The 18,344-nt window shown below is 40.8% G+C and overlaps 1 protein-coding gene across 2 annotated transcripts in view; it reads right to left on the minus strand.

Moving 5' to 3' along the window:
- NFIA (nuclear factor I/A) overlaps window positions 1-18,344 on the minus strand; it is a 505,904-nt gene that overhangs the window by 145,003 nt on the left and 342,557 nt on the right. The window lies entirely within an intron of this gene.

An 18,344-nucleotide genomic window follows, 5' to 3' on the forward strand; every position in this document is an offset into this window, starting at 1 on the left:
GGCCCAGTACATTATCCTGCAGTGCAATACTCATATATATATACCAGGCACGGTAGTATCAGCACTGGACTGCAAATCATAAGGTTGGCAGTTCAAACCCACCAGCTGCTCCTTAGAAACCCTCTACAGAGTTGTTATGAGTTGGAACCAACACAACAGCACTTAATGACAACAAGATATATATATATACACACACACACACACACACACACACACACATACACATACAGAGTGTGTGGTGGCTCCATATGAAAAGTACTGGACTGCAAACCACAAGCCACTTGCTAGAGAAAGATGTTTTCTGCTCCCATGAAGATTTAAAGCCTCAGAAGCTAATATAAGGTTTTATAAAATATATAACCTATCTTTCACTTTTTTCTCTTTTTATAATAGTAATTTGTCACCAAGGCTGCAACATTCCTGGATGCTTTTACCAAAATACCTCCATAGTTTAGTTTTAACATTTATTGAGTGACCAATCAAAACATTCCCTAGACTTTTCTTTGAATGACCTTGATAGCAACTACTCATTTATATTTTGGAATTCTGTTCTGCACTTTGGTGAGAGCAAATTCATATTTGTAGGACACCCCTTCCCAATTCCTTGTAAGGAGATGATGTCTCCTTACTCAGAATTATCTCAGCAGCATGCCTTATTAAAGACTGGAGTTCTCAACCTCAAGCTGTGTAAGCCATGGGAGGTGGGAAGGGAAAAAACAAAAAAAAAACAACAACAACAACAAAAAACTAACAAACTGCCATCGAACCCATTCCAACTCATAGTGACCCCATATAGGGTTTCTGAGGCTGTAAATCTTTACAAGAGTAAAAAGCTTCATCTTTCTCCTGCTGAGCTGCACTAGTGGGTTTGAACTGCTGGCGTTATGGGCTTGAACTACCACCACCAGAGCTCCTTACAGCCATAGCTTTTACAAATAAAAGTTTTATTACAGCATGGCAACACACATTCCTTTACATGTTAGCTGTGACATTCACATCACTACAGCAGGGATGAATAGCTACAAAGGGACCAGATGGCCCACAACATTGAAAAAAAGTACTACCTATTTGGTATGGTGGAGGGCCAGAGAAAAAGAGGAAGACCTCCAACGAGATGGACTGGCCAAGTGGCAGCATCGATGGACTCAAGTGTGGCAACAATAGTGAGGTTGGCCCAGGATTGGACAGTGTTTCGTTCTGCTGTACATAAGGTTGCTATGAGCCGGTGCCGACTGGATGGCACCTAACAACAACAACAACATTCCCTTATAGGAAGTGTTTGTCAACCTCTGAGTTAAGATTAAGAGAACATAAAAAATCATTTTTACTGTATGTAATTTTCAGAGTGGACTTTGTGTGAGATATGATTCCCTATGAGTTTATTTCCCAGCACCTCTAGATGCTATTTTTTGTGCTAGTAGCCTATTACATATTTTTGAATAAATATTATCTATCAATCTTATAACATGGCACTAAAATTAATAATACAACTACAAATAATCTCTTCTTTTGGAAAATTATTCCAAACAGGTCCAGTAGAGGTATTTATTACTATATTGAGACACTGGTTTCAGAGTTAAGTTCATATTAAGTGGATATGTAAATAAATTTAAATGTTTCTGAATGTTGCAAACATTAATGCACTGACTGCAAACTGAAGAGTTGGAAGATGAAGTTCACTCAGTGGTACCTGATGACCTACTTTCAAGAAATGTGCATTAGAAAACCCTGTGAAGCACAGTTCTACTCTCACACATAGGGAATCGCTAGAAGTTGTAACTGACTTGACAGGAATGTCTTTCTATTTTTCATATCTATAACAAGAAAGAAGAACGTCGTAAACTAGAGCTGTCATTCATTCAATAACTAATTACTGATAGTCTGCTATTGCCAAGAACCGTGGTGGATGGGGAAGGGACTCAGATAAAACACAGAAGCAGCTATGTAAGCAAGCTTGAGGAGGAAAGGTTTGAATGTATATAAAGGGGCTTGAGAAAATGAGAGGCCTGGAGAAAATTGTGAGGAGGACAAGTAGAGATGATGCCATTTAATGTACAGAGGTATTCTAGGGAGAGGAAACAGCATGTAGAAAGGTAAAAGCCAAAACACATGCATTGAACTTCTGATCATTTGGTACGATGTTTATAATACATGAGGAAAAGATGGGAAGGTTAAGGTCAGGTCACAGATGGTCTGGTAGGTTGTTTTAGGAACATGCATTTGAACCAACTAGATTTCCAAGTTTATATGCTATGAAAGTGCTTCTTGTTGTTGCTAAGTGCCATCCAGTTGGTTCTGATTCATAGTGACCCTATAAGGGGTATCCAAGGAGCAGCTGGTGGTTAGCAGTCCAGTGCCTATCTTACAGTGCCATGCCACAACTCCATTATATTTGGAGTTGTATCACCAGTATTTAACATAATCTCTAATACCAGGAACACATCAATAAATACTGGTCAAACGGAAATAACTGTTGGGAGTAACTTTTATTCACTAGTCAAAGGAGAGCCCATAAAGGACAGGAAAGCTATGATCAGACACAGCCTAGAACAATCACTCTGTCATGAGAGCATGCAGGGTTGAGAAGCAGTTAAAGAATATAATCAGTAAAACCAACCAGAGAGGCCACTGAGCACTTAAACAAGATAAGATGTAGTGGGGTCTAAATTCCAGGGATAGAAAGAAGATGCTTGAGGACAGTTATTTGAGGGTGAGAATCAAGAAAATATGTTGAGTGCTTAAATACAATAATCAGGAAGAAAAGGGAACCTAGGGAGACTCCCTGGTTCTGTGCTTCGTAAATGGGATGGATTGTGGTAACACAAAGGAATAATGGAATAAAGGAAGGCATAAGAGGATGCAGTCAATTGCTAAGCATATTTACTTTATTAATAGCAATGACTGTATCTCAATCCTAACCATCATTCTGTAAAAACAGTCACTGCTAAGAAATAGAAAACTTGAAATTGACATATGCTTTTTGAAATTCAAACACATTTCTGAACAACAGGTTCAAATGAACAAAGGGACTTTCTTTCATTCAAAACAGTAAGTGTCACGGTAGGTGTAAACAGGGTTCTGATGTATAATATTGCTAGTCATTCCCTAATTTGCTTTTTAGCTTCAATTTACTTACATAAGTTCCCCATTTATTCCATGATATTTTAAGTATGAAATTGAACATGGAGGAGGAAGGAGGGTTTGTTATTGTTGTTGTTGTTATTGTTAAGTGCCATCAAGTCGGTTCCGACCCATAGCATCCCTGTATAGTGTTTCCGAGGAGCAGCTGGTGAGTTTGAACCACCGACCTTGCAGTTCAAATGGCTTCGCAGTATGGTGCATTAAACCACAGTGCCACACCAGGACTACAGGAAGGAGAATAGGCTTATTTAAATACGGCTATGGATTGGCCATCACTGTCAGTAGCCTACTATATAATTGTTGTTAGCTGTTGTCCAGTAGGTCATTGACTCATGGCCACCCCGTGCATGAGGGAATGGAGTGCTGCCCAGTCCTGTACTGTCCCCACAATCAGTTGCACATTGGACAGTTGCAATCCATACGGTTTCTAGTCGCTGATTTTCAGAAGTAGATTGCCAGGTCTTTATTCCTAATCTGACACATAATTGTGTGTGTAGCACTGTCAATTCTAACAGATACTTACTAGAGCTTAGTGCCCTGAGGGAGCTTAGAGATGCAAGCCTCTCATTTTAATAAAGAAGTGTGCTACACACTAATCAGCTCCAAAGATCTGGAGTTAGGTTTCCCTACACATTTCACATTGGAATTGTGGCTTCAGCTGGACCCAGGAGCTCTACGCATTCTATACTGACTTCCACATACAATATTTGTCTCTTGGAAGATGAGGAAAAGGAAGGATGGTGAAGGAGAAGGGCTGGAACTGAATGAAGAGATGAGTTCTGAGACAGTCCACAGGCTTCCCTCTACCAGTAAGAAGCATCCAGAAGCACTTGTATTTTACACTTTGGCTGTAAGCTATCTTGGAAAAACGTTTTGTTTTTAATTTGAAAAACTTTTACATACTTTACAATTTTTTTTTTTTTTTAAAGGGAAGGAAGGAAAGAGTGAAGGAAAAAAAGAAAAAAGGAAGGAAAACAAGCTTAGGAATACTCAAGTGGAGAAAGTGTTTGCCTTGATTATCTTTTTCAGTTGTCAAGGGAGCCAAACTAGGTGAAGAAAGAAAATTACATGCATAATATGGTATGCTCACCTCTCAGAGAGTTTGAAACAGTAATTAAGCCCCCCAAAATGTTTCCTAGCTTGCCCATATTTAATTCTTGGGAAGTGCATGGTACAGTAAAATTATAATCTATCAAATGGCATCATTCCTACAAATGGGAGAAGAAGTGCCCGATTGTAGGGTGCTGCTTCCCAACGTGTCTACTGGACTTCTGGTAACTTCAGGGTTTGGCACACTGGTCATATATATCTTGAGTTTAAAAGAGAAGGAAAAAATAAAAAATCACTAAATTTCTGATCTGAGAATGGGTTTCACAACCTGGGTTCAATAATCCTAATAAGACATTAACCTAATTTCTGCCTCTTTCAAAATAATCTTATAAGAAAATGTGTGCATATATTACACAGCAGACCAATCTATTGGAATGGATTCTGATTCAGTGATACTGTTCTGGGCAAAGAAAAAGCCTCCTCCCTAAGGGTGTGGGGCAAGGTCAGAATGTCCTTAAAATGGGTTGCTCTTTCCGACAGTCCATAATCTGGAGAACAAGAAGATCCTTTGATAGGTAACTAAGACCTCAAATGGTGGGCTTTAGGTAGGTTCAATTGAGTACCTATCTATGTAACCATGTGCTTTGATAAGTACTTTATTTATTTTACCTAATTTAGTCCCCCAAACAACTGTCTCATGAAAGTACATTTTCTAGATGATGAGAACTAAATCCTTGAATGAAGTTAAAATAACTGGTCCTGGATTACAGAAAGTCAAGAAATAGGCAGAGCTAGGATTAAACTTCAAGGATGTCTAACCTTGAAGCCTGTGCTTTTTCTATTTTTCCATACTGACTCCTATATACAATATATGCCTCAAACTTGACATTCAGAAATGGTATTAGGTATTTTTGCTCTCATAATGTTTGCAATTTAATGGAATTATAACACCTGAAACTATATCTAACTCATTGCCAGGTTGGAAAAATATAAATAACGTGTTAGGAATGTTCAGAGGATAAGAGATCACATTGATTTGTGGGGTCAGAAAAGGTTTGATTGCATGCAAAATTGCTAACTTAAGCTGGTTACGATTTAGAGAGGCAGAGAGGAGAGGGTTCCAAGGCAAATGATGAAGCAGGTGAAAAGTTTGGAGGTGGGAAGTATAGTGAGTGATCGGTTGGATCCCTGACAGATTCAGAGTAGAGAAGTGATATGATCATTGTTGAATCTGAAGAATATTAATACGGCAACAGTAGACAGAAAGGAAGACAGAAGAAGAATTGATGCATTTGAGCTGTGGTGTTGGCAGCGTATGCTGATTATACCAAAGGTTGCCAATGGAACAAGCAAATCACTCTTAGAAGAAACACAACCTGAATGGCTGCTTGAAGGGAGGTGGTGAGTCTTCGATTCGTTTACTTTGAACACATCATTGGAGAAGACCAGTCACTAGAAAATGACATCATATTTGATAAAAGTAGAGGGCCAATGAAAAGAGGAATCTCTGATTGACATGGGGTGACACAGTGCTATAGTGAAGTAATACAACGGTGCAATAAGAATAATAATGGGTTACATCACACCAATGGTCCTGATGATGATGCGGGATTGGGCAAGTTTGTGTTCTGTTAAACATATGGTTACCAACCATGAGTCGGAGCTGACTTGACCATAACTAACAACAACTACATACAGAATGTACTAAAAGGGAGGTGGAGAAACCAATTGAAAGACTGATTCAGGATTCCTGGCAAGAGGGACTGGGAACCTTAAACTAAACTGCCAAGAAAGAATATAGAGTTTTCACATTGGAGATTTGTCAAGTCTTTTAGGATAGTAAATAGGCATGGAAGACCAATTTTATGCTGTGTACTAGGAAAAGGCACAATAAGCAAATAATCATATTCTTCATAATCATTATCAATAAGATGCATATAACATAAAGCACTTCTTAATTAATAATGGGTCAAGTCCGTTATGCAAATTAGGGAACTAAGGGGTTTGATGTTGTCCAACGTCACTGAAGTTTTGGCCTGCTTGATAACATCATATTGTGCTTTTGAGACTAAAGAGTAATTGCCTTCTGAGGTATTTAAAGATATTACATAGCTACAGTTGACCAAACGTGGGGATGTTAAGGAAGGATGGAATCTACTGTAACAATTCATGTCTGTTCCAAATCTGATATCACTTTATTTGTACATTATCATCCTTTAATTGTCTCATATGTAACACTTTTTTCTCCAAGTTTGAGTGTATAGAGGACTGTCAAGGCAGACACCATAGGATGCAGAAAGAATGCTCAGATGGGCCTGGGAGAGATTGGTTGAAGTCCCAGCCCTGCTACTAACCACCTGAGTAACCTGGTTAAGTTGTTTAACTCTTTGGGCCTCTTTATTCTAATAAGTGGAGTCCTGGTATGGCACTGCGGGTTAATGCACTGGAATGCAAGGTCCGTCTGAACTGTAAGGTTGGCGGTTCAAACTCAGCAGCCGCTCTTGGAAAACCTACACAGGATTGCTAAGAGTCAGAACCAACTTGGCGGTACTTAACAACAACAAATTCTAGTAAGCGTGATGATAATGAAAAACTTAACACCATGGCCACCCACTAGTGGTACCACCTCCACTATCAACATCACCACCACAACAATGGCAAGAACTAACATTTATTAAACCAAACAAGATATCTCTGGGTAGTGCAAATGGTTAAGTGCTCAATTATTAGCCAAAAGGTTGGTGGTTCGAACCCACCCAAGGATGCCTTGAGAACAAGTCTGGGCATCTACTGCCTAACGGTCACACCTCTGAAAAACCTATGGAACACAGTTCTGTTCTATAACACTAAGGGGCAGATGCTGACCTAAGTGTTTTAAGCATTTCTTCTCATTTAATTTTCACAACACCATAGGAGGGACCTGAGGCACAAAGTAGTTGAGAAACAGATGTTAGAGGGTTATGCCATGTGACCTTTAGTTTACAGAGTCTAGATAGAGCCTCTTTTGTGTTCCTAAACAGTCCACTATGGTTTTGGACAGGTAATGGTCGATCAAGATTATGTTCTGAATTAAGAAGAGTAAATAATTACCCTTCCTATTTGCTCACCTAAGGAGCCCTGGTGACACAGTGGTTAAAGCACTTCGGTTACAACTAAAATCAATCAACCTTTTCACAACAGAAAGATGTGACAATCTGTTTCTGTACAAAGATTTACAACCTTGGAAACTTTATGAGGCAGTTCTACTCTGTTCTATATGGTGACTGTGAGTTGGAATCAACTCAAAGGCAGTGGTTTCTTTGTCTGCCTAATGAGCCCTGGTAGTGTAGTGGTTACGAATTGGGCTGCGAACCACAAGGTCAGCAGTTCGAAACCACCAGCTACTCCGTGGGAGAAAGATGAGGCTTTCTGCTCCCGTAAAGATTTACAGCCTCTGAGACCCTGTGCAGGGTTGCTATGGTTCAGAACTGACTCTATGGCACTTAACAACAACAAGGAGCCCTGGAGAGTCCTGATGTGGTGTTGTAATACAAGTACTGGACTGCTAACCACAAGGCTTCTTGGAAAGCCTACACAGGGTTGCCGTGAGTCAGAACCAACTGGATGACAGTTAACAACAAGGATCCCTGGTGGTGCAAATGGTTAAGCCCTCAACTGATAACTGAAAAGTTGATGGTTTGAACCCACTCAGAAGTTTCATGAGAGAAAGACCTAGAGATCTGCTCCCATGAAGATTACAGCCAAGGAAATCCCATGGAGCACTTCTACTCTGTCACATGGGGTTACCATGAGTCAGCATCGACTCAACAGCACTCAACAACAACAACATTGACCCCGCCCCCCTAAGTTTTTAAGCAATGGAAAGTGAAACTTAGAAATGCTATAAATATACATAGGTAGTGAGAACTGACTCTCCAACTTGCTTAAAAAAATCCACAAGTATTTCCTAGTAGAGTAATTGCAACAGTAAGCAGAACAATTAAGGTTAACTTTTGGAAATTATTTCTTCAGCTGTTATTTCTAAGCTATCCATCCCCCACCCCCTTCATTCCTGACTTGAGTAGAATGTAGTCTCTTGTCATTTCTTAATAAATGGTTTGCTATTAAGGAATCATTATAGTAATGTGGGCTATTGGAAGAAAGGGGTTACGTTAGTAGCCAACCCTCTTAATGACCTGCTCTTCTGTACACATTAGTAGTTGGATAAGGTTGTGGTTATTGAACTTCTGCCATCACTAGAGACAATCTGCTCAGGCTTGTATTGTTGGAAAGAGAGGATGATGTAAAAAATAATAATAATTATCCAAATTTTCAAGACAGGGCATTGAGTTTACAACTTGTCCAACAAGATTCAGCAGAGAGCATTAATGCAATGACAAGTGTGTCCAGTGTATTGCAGATGGCAAGTAAGTATTGTGAGGCTGCATTCAGTGGAGTTCAACAAATACTTATTGAGCACTCTCAATGTTCTAGGCACTGTCCTTGATAATTAACAAGAGACACAAAAATCCCTGCCCTCGTGAGGCTTACATCTTCGAGACTAACCCCCAGAGTTGTGCTTTCCACAAGCTTGCTAGGCAACTAAAGAATGTGCAGTAATTACCAACTGTGGTTGTTAACTACCATTGAGTTGGCCCCTGACTGGGCAACCCCACGTGTTCCAGAGCAGAACTGCTCCAGAGGGTCTTCTTGGCTAGAATCTTTTTGGAAACAGTTTGCTGGGCCTTTTTGTGTGCAGCTGCTTGATGGGTTTGAACCTCCAACCTTTATATTAACAACTGACTGCAAATAGCAAGTGTCATTCCAACTCATAGTGTAAGGTTTCCAAACTGTACATTTTTACAGCCTCATCTTTCTCCATCAGAGCAACTGGTGGGTTTGAATTGGCAACTTTGTGGTTAAGCAGCCTAACACCTAACCCACAGCTCAACCAGGGCTTCTGCTAATGACCAAAGACGCTCAAACAAAACCCATGGCCATCGAGTCGATTCTGAGTCACAGTAACCCTATGCAGCGTTTCTGAGGCTAAAATTCTTTACAGGAGCAGAAAGCTTCCTTTCTTCCCCAGAGATTCTAGTGGATTCAAACTGCTGACCTGTGGTTAGCAGTTCAGCTCTTAACCCTTTATGCTACCAGGGCTCCTTTTAATGACCAATAGATCCTTTCTCTCAAATGGCCATCAGAGTTTAGCACAATTTTTCCAATTTATAACTATGAAAAAATATATATTGAATCAGACAAAGTGATCCAATCTGTACATGAAAACTTTGAGAACCAGTACTTTAAAGTCCAACAACAGCCCACAGTTCTAAGGGGCCAGCACAGTTTAGTGTTGTTTTGCATTCTAGTGGCAAAGATTTTGCAAGAAAGTCTATGTCACTAGCACAAAAGAAATGAACATGGGAAAATACTCATTCTTCTTTCTATCAAAGACACAGTTGTAAAACGTACAATGCTATGAAAACTCAAGCAAATCTGGAATCATCGTTAAAAGAATTAACTTGGAAAGTAATTTATGGCAAGAAAATTCAACTCCTTTGTTATCTTCCTTTTACCGTAATAGGCTTCCTGAACATTGCCTATGAGAGAAGGCTTTTAGAAAGAAAAAAAAAAAAAAAAAATAAGTATAGTAAAATTAACTCATTTTATCAATTTGTGCTCTCTGCCAGAGTTTCCTGACTGTGGCTACGAGAGGCTGTAAAACTGATGAATTTGCATGGAAAAAGAAACCAGTGTAAGTAATTTGTGTAAGAGGTAACAAGGACGTAGACTGCTATAATTCAGACACCCTGCAGATAGCAGACTGCTGCAGTGTGAGCAGTTATGGGTTAGAAAAATGACCACACTGCAGTCAGTCTGACTTGAATGGAAATCAATCATAAAGGGACTTTCTCTGCAGCTTCTACGCCACAGTCTTCAGCAACTCTTTTGCCAAGCAGATTTCTGGTCTGCAAAGCCTCTGTGCTGATCTCCTTTTTCTACCCTTCCTCTCTAAAAGATCTGATCACAGGCAGGCCAGGGAGATGGTTTTCCAGACAGGAACATTAAAGAAAGACACCGCACTAAATGTGAACATGAACTTTCCTGCTATTATAGAATATAAGCACTGCTTTTTATGAAATGCAGCAGTAGGTACCCAAAGTCAGCAGAATACTTTTAACCCCATCAAGGGCATTTATTCATACAGCTTGAGACCTTGTATTGCCACCCACCTCCCTGTTGTGTGGACTCAAGGGATGTGTGTGTTAGTGTCAGTAGATGGCGGAGGGAGGTGAATGGAGGAATTTTTAATTTCTGGGGCCGGGGGGGGGGGGGCTTCCTTTTAATTAAACCAGGCCCATCCCAAATCATGACAATGGTTTAGCTCAGGTATTACTGGAAGCTCAATTTGTAAATTAAATGTATTCAGGAACTTTGTTGCTATAAAGAAAGTCTTGGATCTCAAGATCTCAAAAAAGGAGCTCTGGTAGAGTAGTGGTTACGAATCAGGCTGCGAACCGCAAGGTCAGCAGTTGGAAACTACCAGCTGTTCCGCAAGAGAAAGATGAAGCGTTCTGCTCCCGTAAAGGTTTACAGCCTCGGAAATCCTGTTCAGGGTCACTATGGGTCGGAACCGACTCGACGACACTTAACAACAACAACAACAACTCTACACAGGAAGGCAGTATCTCCTATTCATTTCTGTATTTCCCTCAGCACACGGCACAAGAGTCTTCATAGCTCACACATGCAATGAATCTTCACTGACTTGAACTGAAACGGTAAGAGCTTGTCAACGAAAAATAGCTGAGAACTAATACTTACTGAGCAATTATCATGTGTCAGGCAATGTGGCATGCATTTTACCAGAACTCTCTAATTTAATTCTCATAGCATCCCTAAGAAATATGTAGTTAGGCTAATTTATGGGAGCCCTGGATGACTCAAATGGTTAATGCGCTCAGGTGATAACTGAAAGGCAGTTCTTTTCTGTCCTGCAGAATCATTATGAGTCAGAATCATCTTGGCAGCAGCAGGTTAATGTCACCATTGGAAGGAAGAGGTTCCTCAGAAGAAAGACCTGGCAATCTGTTACTGAAAAAAATCAGTCACTGGAATCCCTATGAGGCAGTTGTACTCTAACCCACATAGGGTTGCCATGAGTCAGAATCAACTTGGCAACAACTGATTATGACATTTACAAATGAGAAAGCTTAGGTGCCAGTGTAAGTGGCATGCTCAAGATTACAGAGATAAATATGTGACAAAGAAGGGAACTGAACCCAGGTATCTCTAGAGTTTCACCCCACGAAGTAGGTGTGACATCCATATTTTGAATATTCCTGTCTTTCCTGGGTACTATTCTCTACCCACAAGATGTCCATCAGTTACTGGGAAGTTGACTTTAAAAATAAAAATAATTACTGCCTGCCACTTAGCTGGCAACACTTCTGTCTTATCGTCCTCTGTGTTACTTCGTGGTTTGTATAGGTCTTTTGCATTGCGCGTCAGGTGGCGTTTCACTGGATGAAGGGCCCTAACACTTGATCTCACAGAAACATCCATGGAGGGGTTAGCAATGCTGACTGATCTCCTCCTACATTAGTGGATTCTGCCTTTGGGACTGAAATTGATTTTCTGCATTTTAGAGTATCATCTCATCTTAGCTTTTGGTTGAGGTCAAATGTGGTACCCGTTTAAAACGTGATACAGCCTCAGCCATGGGACTAAGTCTTCCCTGACAGGGGATGGATTTGATGGCCTAAGAGGTCTTTTCACCACAAAGATCTATAAGCCAGCAAAGGGCTTCTATACATAAGCTCCTTAACTAAGAGCGCACTGGGACTATCTGACCATTAGCCATTAGGAAACCAAGCTATATCTACAGTCCCATCTCAACAGCCTACTAATCCAGCTGTCTACAACAATAGTTCTCAATATTTTCACCAAGAACTGTTTAATTTTCCTCTCCGCTATCTATCAAAATATCATTTATATTAACATGCTCTCATATCAGTCACACCCTGGATTGGTTAAGTCTCCATATTTAACTTCTTACATGTCTTTGCAGGCTGTCTGCTTCACCAGGGTCAACCTAGACATGCACAGATTATCCACACCCGTCTACCCAATAGGCAAGAGCTAGCTGTTATTACCACAATGGATAGCATATTCTAGCCAAAGTCTCAATAACATTTATGGCCTTACTGTGGGGATGATATAGGATCTCTGTAGGTTTTGTTGTTTGTTTTTGTTTTTTTTAAATCCCAAAAATATCTTTTAGTTCTCTAGTTATATATAAGGGTCCTGGTGGTGAAGTGAGTTACATAAGACCAATAGACAGAATCCACCAGCCACTCCTTGAAATACAGAAGAGGCTTTCTGCTCCCGTAGAGTTTTATAGCCTGGGAAACCCTACATAAGGTCACTATGAGTTGGAACTGACTCAGTGGCACTGGGAATGTTACCTATAGGGACCCCTGGTAGAACAATGGTTAAGTTCTCAGCTAGGAACCAAAAGGTCAGCAGTTCAAACCCATCAGCCATTCCATAGAAGAAAAATGTGGCAGCCTGCTTCCAGTCAGATGACAGCTTTGGAAACCCAGTGGGGCAGTTCTACTCTGTTCTGTACAGTTGCTATGAGTTGGAATTGACTTGATGGATCAATGTTACCAACTGGAGGTGAATTTTGTTGTTGTTAAGTGTCACTGAGAGCCACTGGTGAGTTTGAATTGCCAACCTTGCAATTCAAACTGACTTTACAGTCCAGTGCTTAACCCTAGAGTGCCACACCAGGACCCCATTGGAAGTGAATATCTGCTATTAAAAACTTGAGGCTTATGAGTACACAGATAAAAGTTTACTAAAAACTACAGTCACTAATGAGCCCCAGCATGTGGCTGTTACTCATAGTGTTGTTGTTAAGCGATGTCTAGTCAGTTACAACTCATAGTGACCCTTTATAGTGTTTCCAAGGAGCAGCTGGTGGGTTTGAACTGCCGACCTTGTGGTTCTCGTTCAGCGCTAATTCTACAGCTCCACTCCAGAAGTCCATAGTAGCATAGGGAATTTTTGTTTCAAAAAATAAACCAAGGGGATAGAATTAAGCACCATTTTTGCACACTGTGATACAAGTGGCCCAGGTAAGGCTGGCCACTTAAATTGCTCATGTGTCAGTGTTAGAGTAAGAATTTTAGAATGTCCTGCTGTCAGCCAGACATTGTTGTTGTGAAGTGCCGACGAGTCGATTCTGACCCATAGCGACCCTGTATAGGGTTTCTGAGGAGCAGCTGGTAACCAGACATTACGGGAGAACAATTTACAAAATTATACAGAAAAATAGGCTTAAAGTAAATGAAGATGTATTTGATCTAGCATTGGCAGAAAGGTTCTAATAAACTGATTTTAGAACATGAATTCTAATATTTGTCCTTCATTTATAAATTTTTTAAAACGCACACTTACATATTTTAAAATAAATCTGCTGAGAGTATGGTGGGTTTAATAATCTTCTCAGAGAATAGAGTGGAAGGTTAGAGACAAAAGAGACTTTGGTCAATAAAAATCACAGTAGCGCCATCGGTTGACCATCTACGTACTATATGGTAGACACCTGTCATTCTCTCATTTAATCCTCCTATTGCTCTTTAGAGTCCTGGTGTGCTGCTGTAGCATAAATACTAGACAGCCAGGTCGGTTTGAACTGCAAGGTCAGTGGTTTGAACTTACCAGCCACTCCTTGAAAACCCTATACAAGGGTTGCTATGAATTGGAACTGATTCGATGGCACTTCACAACACAACATCATCACTCTTCATAGGTATTCCTATTTGTAATATTCAGACTTACAGGCCTGACACACAGTCAGTGCTTAAGACATATTTTTGGTTGAATAAATTATGATTATTTATAAAGAGAACACAGCTGAGGGTGGTTATAGATTGCCTAGAGTCTTAAAGTGAGTAAGTCGTGGAGCCTGATATTCCAATTCTATATCCTGGACTATTTCATGATAGCATGCTGACATTTTAACCATAGGTTTTATGTACTATATTATACATAGGAAACATAAACAAGGAGTTACCTAGAAAAGATTAGAAATAGATGAACTGACAAATAGAGATCTTGACAACAAATGAGTATGTGTATCAAGGTATTATGGAGTCTGTTTCTCCCTTTAATGTAACCCTTTAGCCTAAGAGTGTTCAATAGTCTGGCAAATTTGGCAGGAGTTGCAGCTGAGAAGAGACTACAAAAGGCACCAAGTCCTGCCATGAGAACGCTCCCTGCCTGCTCTACCAGGAATACTGTAAGAGTAAGAGGAGTGTAACAGGAAGCACTGGGCCATCACACAGAGCACTAACTGATGGGGCACACGGATGTCATAAGCTTGTCCCCGCCACAGGTCTCATGTCAGCTGACAGGGTGGTTGGGAACACAACTGCTAGGGAACACAGGTACATGTGCATTTCAATCTATAGTGCTGAGTCAGCCAAGGACCAAGGAGACAGCCTGAGCCTGAGCGGAGGACACCTCTCACCTTATGTGGCTCACTCCCTATTGGGTGACGGAAGCAGAGAGGAAAATTCATGTTTGGCCACTCAAACTCTGAAAAGCAATTCCGAAGAAAACATAATTGGATGACAATTTCTATAGCTGACATCTGCTGCCAGCTTTGCTGTCCAAATATTCACCCCAAATATGTCAAGAAATTAAAAGAAAAAAGAAATGATACAACAAAACATCCCTCTGCACTAACGCAGTTTCAATATTTATTTTGAAATTATATTGAATTATATTAGCAGAAACCCACTAAATTAAGCCAGCCACACTGACATTTATCTTCCTAGGAATAGGGCAATATTTATTATTTTATCTTTCTACAAGGGGTTGATTAAACTAGGAAATGAAACATTTGCAATGTCAATAGATTTAGGATAAGGTGGCAAAATGAACTAAGTTTATAGGGCCAATCAACATTTTCTATTCCATACCTTAACATATTTATTATTTTTTTAAAAATGAAACTACATTTTGAGATAGGCATTATGATTTTTTTTCCAAGGGCTTCCCACTCTTTTGTCTGCTGTTCACCATACTTTCACCCTAGGAGAGATTCCATTGACTTCTAGAGATAGAAAATGTGTGATGTTCATTTTAAAATTACTAGGAGAGCCTGCTATTGACCATCTAATTATGCCGAGTTCCATTTATAAACATAGCTAACCACTAAGTTTATGGAGACTTTTTGTGCTGCTTTAATAGGATATTGATCGAGAGCATAGTTTGAGTGGACTGCCATTGAATGGTGTAATGGCAAATAAAAGGCAAGGTCACAGTAACTATTCATGCTAGGGATGCAGTCTATTTTTTATTATAATCTTTTTTGTTTCTTCCTCTAAGGCTCAAGCCCAAATGATTCCTTTCTAAAGAAGAACTTGCTCAAGAATCTGACCTATTTTAAAAATTAATTTCCACGCAATGGCCCTCACTATCACCTTACTTAACAGAGGAGAACCAACAAGCCACATTTGTTCAGAAAAGAAAGTTTCAAATCTATTCCACCTTAATAGAGGTCTGCAGTGCTGTAATGGTACCCCAAAACTAGATGGCACCCCAAGTGACTAGATGTCTGAAATCTCTTATCCTATACCAGTTTCCTCATTAGCCCTTCTTTGTAAGACCATTTTGCAGTTTCAAGTTTGGGCTCTTTCTCACAAAGGGCTGCAATTTCTTATGGTAGCTTGTGGCTGAGTTCATTCTGTTTTAAGTAGGGCTGTCATGCAAGGTTAGGTTACTGCCAATAGTTCTTATTAAATCACGGGCCAGGAAATCTATGTGTACGGGTGTGGTGACTCAAAGACCTACAGAGGGCTGGATTTAAACCAGAAGTTTAAAAAGGAACTGTAATTTGGCTCTTCTTGATGAGCCTGTGTGAGAATAGAAGAGAACACATTTCCAAGGCAGAACACAGCCACTAGGGTGCCACCTCATGCCATGCTGAGGCATAGCCTGGCTCCATTCACTCCCTCTCTTCATTGACAAACAACTCCGGAATCCTGTAGCTGACCCAGCAGCCCAGCTTTGTGGCAGAGCCAGGACAATTCAGCTGCTGGATTTTAATAGATTCTGCAGCAGTGCAACAGTAACCAAAATCAGTCTGGGTAACTGAGCGTGGTTTTCACACCCAAAGATTCTAAGGCTGGCCACACAGTGTACTGAGAACCCTGGCTTTTCAAAATTCCAGGGCTCTGAAGTCATTCCCAGCCACGAAGTTTACTTAACCCTTGCAGCCGGCTCGGGTGTACAAACCACCGCTAGAAAATTAGACCCCACCAGGCCAGAGTCACAATGGTTTGTGTGTATTTGTGGTTTTCCTCTTCCCCAGTGAAGCGGTTTAGGTTTCAGAATCACTCCACCAACTTCAAGTAAAATAGAGTCAGCACTTTAGAAGGAAATGGGCAGAAGTAGAGGATTTTTAGCGAGGACTTTCTGGGTTCATACCAGGAATGGTATTTGACAGCCTCGAAGCACACACTTTGAGGAAAACACTGGCACAAAATAAACAAGAGTGGGTACTGCCAGGAAAAAAACAACAATTTAAGCAGCATCACTGAGCAGCCTCAGAGTGGGCTCTCTTTGTAACAACTTCATGGGAAAGAGACCAATCCGAAAATGCCCCTAGAAGTCTTTGTTTCAATGCAGCATCATGTTAAGAGCCATTTCAACAGATGGTTCCTGTCGCTTTCCTCAGAGCATTATGCTAAAAGAACTTTAGTGATTCTGAACCACATTGTTAGCACTTGTAAACCACCCCCTCCTCTAAAGCTCAGAATGCTTTTCTCTTTCTCTCTGGCACAGTGTCTAGCAGTCTGTATTTTTCTCCCACCCCTGGGAGAAAAAGTAATAAATAACCAAACTGCTTTCAGATGGCCTTCCACATGAGGGAAAAGGTAGGAAGAGAATGAATATACTTTTTTTTTTTTTTTTTTTTTAATGCTACAATACTTCCCTGCTGCAGAAAGAAACAGAACTTCCTAGCCTTGCATGGACTTCATATGGTAACGCAAAAAATTAAAGGGTGGGCCGGCACCAGGCGAGGGTGAAGGGGGAGTTAGTGGGAGGCTGCAGCTTCCACCTGCTGGCCAGCAAGAGTTGAAGATTCTAAGAGCTCTGTTTATCTGATCAGCATAGCTGGATGTCAAGCAGCCTGGCCCCTTCACCTCTGGATTTGTGAGGCTAAGTCAGCAGCTTGCTCTCAAGTTTCTCTCCCATTGCCACCTCTGTGGCAACAGTTCTGTCAGCAACGAACTTAGCATGTAGGTGCTCCCGAGAATCCTCATCAGGATGCCCTGAAATAGCAATCCCCATCAATCAATAAAAAAGGAGAAAAGCTATGAACAGAAACTCACTGTAAACCTGGAGATGCTAAGGATTTTTACTAGGCAATTAAAAAAACAACAACCTGGTATACTAAATATCCAGAAAGAGGGGAACTTTTTCAATTCAGATCACCATTAGTGTGAGGTGCCCAGGTCATGCAAGCCCACTGCCAGTTGGTTGATTCCCACTCACAATGAATCTGCAGGAGAGACTAAAATTGTTCCTCCGGGGTTCTGAGAGGTAGATCTTTGTGAGAGGAGATTGCCTCATCTTTCTCCCGGGGAGTGGCTGGTGGGTTTAAATCAATGACTTTATGATGAACAGTCAATGCTTAGCACATTGTACCACTTCTTGTTGTTGTTAGGTGCCATCGAGTCGGCACCGACTCATAGCGACCTTATGCACAGCAGAACGAAACACTATCCGATCCTGGGCCAACCTCACTATTGTTGCCATGCTTGAGTCCATCGATGCTGCCAGTTGGCCAACCCATCTCGTAGGGGTCTTCTCTGACCCTCCACCTTACCAAACATGGTATCCTTCTCCAGCAACTAGTCCCTCCTGACAATATGTCCGAGAGATGAAGTTTGGTCATCCTGGCCTCCAAGGAGCACTCTGGCTGCAGATCTTCCAACACAGCTATGTTGGTTCTTTTGGCAGCCCATGGCACTTTCAATATTCTCCTCCAACAATATAACTCAAAGGCATCAGTTCTTCTGTGGTCTTCCTTACTCACTGTCCAGCTTTCGCATACATATGAGGTTATTGAAAATACCATGGCTTGGGTCAGG

This window comes from Chrysochloris asiatica, unplaced genomic scaffold, assembly GCF_000296735.1.
Source record: "Chrysochloris asiatica unplaced genomic scaffold, ChrAsi1.0 scaffold00048, whole genome shotgun sequence".
In the NCBI taxonomy this organism is placed as follows: domain Eukaryota; kingdom Metazoa; phylum Chordata; class Mammalia; order Afrosoricida; family Chrysochloridae; genus Chrysochloris; species Chrysochloris asiatica.